The sequence below is a fragment of the Canis aureus genome, chromosome 21 (assembly GCF_053574225.1).
Source record: "Canis aureus isolate CA01 chromosome 21, VMU_Caureus_v.1.0, whole genome shotgun sequence".
Lineage (NCBI taxonomy): Eukaryota > Metazoa > Chordata > Mammalia > Carnivora > Canidae > Canis > Canis aureus.
The window spans coordinates 18,616,138-18,623,001 of NC_135631.1; positions in this window are offsets into that span (position 1 = coordinate 18,616,138).

Genomic DNA, 6,864 nt, shown 5'->3' on the forward strand with positions numbered 1-6,864 from the left:
CTCTTTGCACCACTCAGATTTGTTCATGCCCTCCCATTGTACCTCCAATACAATATGAAAGCTCCATTTTTTGTGGGAACTAGATGCTCTCAGTTTCTCCTAAGAGTAGAGGTACAGTAAATATGGTTAGTGAAGCAAGTTTTTGTCCTGGACACAGGAGCTAGTTCTGAGGTCACAGAAGATTAATCTTATCTCTCCACTACTGATTTCAGATTTCCCTCACTCTCAGCCATTATTTTAGCTGGCTTAGGCTGCTCGTCTGGAGAGTTAACCCACACCTACTCCCTGAAGAATCTGAGCCCTTAGTTGCCTTGCTCTTAATAGTTCTTGTTTGCTTCAATTGCCCACTAACTGTTCTCCTGGGCACAGAAGCATCCAGATATGCCCTGGTGAATCTCCTGGGCTCTAAACACACTCCTTCTAGCTGACTGGGTAGCAGCAACCCTAACTCCTCTTGATAATCAGGTCAATTATCCCCTCTATATAGTAAGTCCTTTCTTTGCCTGATGGTCTACTAGCATCAGGTGAAAGTTTCAGGTTTGAGTTCATTGGCCTCCTTTCGTGTCCCAACAGAATGCTTCCACTGGGATCTAGGGCCTCCAACTTGGTAGAACATAAGTTTATGGGAAAGAAAACACACATTATAAAAGTGGGTCACTGGGAATGATGGTGAAAGGATGTAAATCCTCTTCCATTCTTTGGGTTCTGGAGCTATCTAGTTAACGTACTAGGACAAAGCACTATATATTATCTGTTTATTTAGTTCACATACAGATTCCCCGATAGTGCCTTAACCATAAGGATTTTTTTTCTAGCTGACACCTTAACTCAACTATTAAACCTGACACTTCTGCATAATGACATAAAAGATTAGTGGATCTCATGATCATACTCCATTAGCTTGCCGCCTTTGCTATAAACTGTATCCTTTTTGCTGAGGCAATGTTACATGGAACAGACTGGTTGTTCTGTAAGGCCTCAGATGATGGTACTGGCAGAGATACTGCACACATGGAAGGCAGACTTTTAACTAAGAATGTGTCAATTCAAGTGAGCATAAATCTCCCTTCCAAGGTGATAGAGTCCACTACCACCAAGTGCTTGGCTGGTATACTTGGGTACAATTGAGGGTTCAGGGTTGGCTTATTTGCTAGCATATTGGGCATCCAGTGGTGTCAGTAATTTGGCCTTAGTGAGAAGGAGCTAAAGCATTGTCTTCAACCATTCCACCATGCTCACTCTCTGTTCATGATGGTCATGAACTGGAATATACAAAGAGAGAGACTGGATGACATTCCCAGTCTTTGTCAACCTGTCCGTCTAAGTGTGAGAACTTCTACTGCAATGGGTACTTTCTGGTATTAACATGCGACAAAAAGATCTCTGTGCTTTATGTCCATAGGTTCACCCATAAACTTCTTCCCTGGATGTTCCTGTCCCCAGTCTTCCAATCTTGCTCCTTCCAGGCTCCTGACCAATCAGTCAAGCTATCTGACACTATTTAGGAGCCCATGTGTATCTTTCACCCAGGAGTTTTCTCCCTCAATGCAAATTAGACAACCAGGTGTGCTTCTTGGGACTCTGACCACTAGGAAGATTTAACCACTGTCCTGTAGGGCCACTTTATTGAACAGTGACAGACTGCTATCCAAAGTAGATGTAGTAGTGTACACTCTCATCAGATGATGAGGACTCTGTTCCTGCATACTCTAGTCAACCCTTGATATTGTCCCATTTGTTAGTTTTTACTTAAATGGTGAGTGTGAAATACTATTTTGTATTGCTTTATAATTAATGAGGTTTAAATCCTTTAATATGTTTCAAGGTCATTTGTACTTCATCATGAAACTCCCATTGATTTACTTAGTCCTTACTAACTCAGAAATTGGCCTTTTTTTATTCATAGGAGTCCATTACACATTCTAGATGCTAATCAATCATATTTGTCTTATTGTCTTCTCCAGTCAGGACTGGATCTTTGAGGTATCCCAAGCAGTCTCTTAATGTCTGTATGGTTCTTCTCAATTTAGAAACATATGGGCTAAACAAGTTATCTGTTTTCCACATACCCAATATTCAGTGGTGGAACTTGGATCAGGAAATGGCAGTAAACACACCTCTTTTGAAAGCTGAGGAGGAAGAGACATATAGCACACACTGGTCTATAGAAAGCCCAAGATTCTATTAGGCAGATCTTATGAGGAACACTCACACTGGGAGTGTGCAGTATTCCACGACTGGGGACTATTTCCATAGCCCCAATCCATTATTTTCCATAAGACTTAGTTCCATCTGCCGTGAAGTTCTTACTTTGATATCTCTCCTCTTTGGCCACATAGAAGAGTAAATTGAAGACGTCTCCTTCTTTAAAGTGTGATCAGCTGTCTTACACTGCTTCTTGGCCATTGAAAACTGATGGCCCAAAAAATCTTTTTAATCTCAAATAGTCAAATTTCTGCTAGTCCAGATTAATAGTTGACTTCATATCTGCTTATTTAGGTCAGCTCCACAGATCAGTAGCCACAGTCACAATTCTTTTCTAGATATCTATATCTCTGTCTGAAATATATATGAAATATTTTTGTTCTATCAGGCTTCTCTGTGAGAATCATATTCTAGTCCATAAATTTCTTTTATGTGAACCATTTTGTCAAGTTAAAAAGAATTACTGAGGATAACCTTCAAACATTGAGAGTTTAAGACAATGGGAAGTGATAATCAATCCTTGATATGGTTCTTAATGCAAGGCGAGCTTTATTACCCTTTTTTCCCTGAGTCTTTCAAATTTTTGTCTTTACTGGTTGGAGATGAAAAATCAGTTTCCAAATGTCTCCTTAAAAATTATCCCTAAAGGACCACCCTGCTAAAAGATGAAAGGGTCAACAAGGAAATTAAGAATTAAAAAGATTCATGGAAACTAATGACAATGAAGAGGCAACCATTCAAAATCTTTGAGATACAGCAAAAGCAGTCCCGAGGGGGAAATACATCACAATAAAAGCATCCATTCAAAAACTGGAAAGAAATCAAATACAAAAGCTAACCTTACACCTAATGGAGCTAGAGAAAAAACAGCTAATAGATCCTACACCCAGCAGAAGAAGGGAGTTAATAAAGATTCAAGCAGAACTCAACGAAATTGAGACTGGAAGAACTGTGGAACAGATCAACAAAACCAGGAGCTGATTCTCTTAAAGAATTAATAAGCTAGGTAAACCATTAGCCAGCCGTATTAAAAAGAAGAGAGAGAAGACTCAAATTAATGAGAAAGGAGAGATCACTATCAACACCAAGGAAATAAAAAATATTTTAAAAACATATTTTGAACTGCTATACGCCGATAAATTAGGCAATCAAGAAGAAATGGACCCATTTCTGGAAAACCACAAACTACCAAAACTGGAACAGGAAGAAATAGAAAACCTGAACAGGCCAATAACCAGGGAGGAAATTGAAGCAGTCATCAAAAACCCCCCAAGACACAAGGGTCCAGGGCCAGATGGCTTCCCAGGGGAATTCCATCAAACGTTTAAAGAAGAAACAATACGTATTCTACTAAAACTGTTTGGAAAGATAGAAAGAGATGGAACACTTCCAAACTCAATCGATGAGGCAAGCATCATCTTAAGTCCAAAACCAGACAAAGACCCCACCAAAAAGGAGAATTATAAACCAATACCCCTGATGAACAAGGATGCAAAAATTCTCAACAAGATATTAGCCAATAGGATGCGACAATACATTAAGAAGATTATTCACCATGACCAAGTAGGATTTATCCCTGGGATGCAAGGCTGGTTCAACACCTGTAAAACAATCAATGTGATTCATCATATCAGCAAGAGAAAAACCAAGAATCATATGATCCTTTCAATAGATGCAGAGAAAGCATTTGACAAAATACTGCATCCATTCCTGATCAAAACTCTTCAGACTATAGGGATAGATGGAACATTCCTTGACATCTTAAAACCCATCTACCAAAAGCCCGCAGCAAATATCATTCTCAAAAGGGGAAGCACTGGGAGCCTTTCCCCTAAGATCAGGAATAAGACAGGGATGTCCATTCTCACTACTGCTGTTGAAAATAGTACTGGAAGTCCTAGCCTCAGCAATAAGACAACAAAAAGACATTAAAGGCACTCAAACTGGCAAAGAAGAAGTCAAACTCTCTCTCTACGCTGATGACATAATACTCTACATAGAAAACCCAAAAGACTCCACCCCAAGATTGCTAGAACTCATACAACAATTTGGCAGTGTGGCAGGATACAAAGTCAATGCCCAGAGGTCAGTGGCATTTCTCTACACTAACAATGAGACTGAAGAAAGAGAAATTAAGGAGTCAATCCCATTTACAATTGCACCCAAAAGCATAAGATACCTAGGAATAAACCAAACTAAAGAGGTAAAGGCCTATACCCTAAAAACCTCAGAACACTTCCGAAAGAAATTGAGGAAGAGATGAAGAGATGGAAAAATATTCCATGCTCATGGATGGGCAGAATTAATATTGTGAAAATGTCAATGTTGCCCAGGGCAATTACACGTTTAATGCAATCCCTATCAAAATACCATGGACTTTCTTCAGAGAGTTAGAACAAATTATTTTAAGATTTGTGTGGAATCAGAAAAGACCCCGAATAGCCAGGGGAATTTTAAAAAAGAAAACCATATCTGGGGGCATCACAATGCCAGATTTCAGGTTGTACTACAAAGCTGTGGTCATCAAGACAGTGTGGTACTGGCACAAAAACAGACACATAGATCAGTGGAACAGAATAGAGAATCCAGAAGTGGACCCTGAACTTTATGGTCAACTAATATTCGATAAAGGAGGAAAGACTATCCATTGGAAGAAAGACAGTCTCTTCAATAAATGGTGCTGGGAAAATTGGACATCCACATGCAGAAGAATGAAACTAGACCACTCTCTTTCACCATACACAAAGATAAACTCAAAATGGATGAAAGATCTAAATGTGAGACAAGATTCCATCAAAATCCTAGAGAAGAACACAGGCAACACCCTTTTTGAACTCGGCCATAGTAACTTCTTGCAAGATACATCCACGAAGGCAAAAGAAACAAAAGCAAAAATGAACTATTGGGACTTCATCAAGATAAGAAGCTTTTGCACAGCAAAGGATACAGTCAACAAAACTCAAAGACAACCTACAGAATGGGAGAAGATATTTGCAAATGACATATCAGATAAAGGGCTAGTTTCCAAGATCTATAAAGAACTTATTAAACTCAACACCAAAGAAACAAACAATCCAATCATGAAATGGGCAAAAGACATGAACAGAAATCTCACAGAGGAAGACATAGACATGGCCAACAGGCACATGAGAAAATGCTCTGCATCACTGGCCATCAGGGAAATACAAATCAAAACCACGATGAGATACCACCTCACACCAGTGAGAATGGGGAAAAGTAACAAGGCAGGAAACAACAAATGTTGGAGAGGATGTGGAGAAAAGGGAACCCTCATACACTGTTGGTGGGAATGTGAACTGGTGCAGCCACTCTGGAAAACTGTGTGGAGGTTCCTCAAACAGTTAAAAATATACCTGCCCTACGACCCAGCAATTGCACTATTGGGGATTTACCCCAAAGATACAAATGCAATGAAACGCCGGGACACCTGCACCCCGATGTTTATAGCAGCAATGGCCACGATAGCCAAACTGTGGAAGGAGCCTCGGTGTCCAACGAAAGATGAATGGATAAAGAAGATCTGGTTTATGTATACAATGGAATATTACTCAGCTATTAGAAATGACAAATACCCACCATTTGCTTCAACGTGGATGGAACTGGAGGGTATTATGCTGAGTGAAGTAAGTCAGTTGGAGAAGGACGGACATTATATGTTCTCATTCATTTGGGGAATATAAATAATAGTGAAAGGGAATATAAGGGAAGGGGGAAGAAATGTGTGGGAAATATCAGAAAGGGAGACAGAACGTAAAGACTGCTAACTCTGGGAAACGAACTAGGGGTGGTGGAAGGGGAGGAGGGCGGGGGGTGGGAGTGAATGGGTGACGGGCACTGGGTGTTATTCTGTATGTTAGTAAATTGAACACCAATTAAAAAAAAAAAAAGAAAACCATAGCTGGGGGCATCACAATGCCAGATTTCAGTTTGTACTACAAAGCTGTGGTCATCAAGACAGTGTGGTACTCGCACAAAAGCAGACACACAGATCAATGGAACAGAATAGAGAATCCAGAAGTGGACCCTCAACTTTATGGTCAACTAATATTCGACAAGGGAGGAAAGACTATCCGCTGGAAGAAAGACAGTCTCTTCAATAAATGGTGCTGGGAAAATTGGACATCCACATGCAGAAGAATGAAACTAGACCAATCTCCCGCACCATACACAAAGATAAACTCAAAATGGATGAAAGATCTAAATGTGAGACAAGAGTCCATCAAAATCCTAGAGGAGAAATACAGGCAACACCCTTTTTTGAATTTGGCCACAGTAACTTCAAGCAAGATACATCCACGTAGGCAAAAGAAACAAAAGCAAAAATGAACTATTGGGACTTCATCAAGATAAGAAGCTTTTGCACAGCAAAGGATACAGTCAACAAAACTAAAAGACAACCTAAAGAATGGGACAAGATATTTGCAAATGATGTATCAGATAAAGGGCTAGTTTCCAAGATCTATAAAGAACTTATTAAACTCAAAAGCAAAGAAACAAACAATCCGATCATGAAATGGGCAAAAGACATGCACGGAAATCTACAGAGGAAGACATAGACATGGCCAACAAGCACATGAGAGAATGCTCCGCATCACTGGCCATCAAGGAAATACAAATCAAAACTACAATGAGATACCA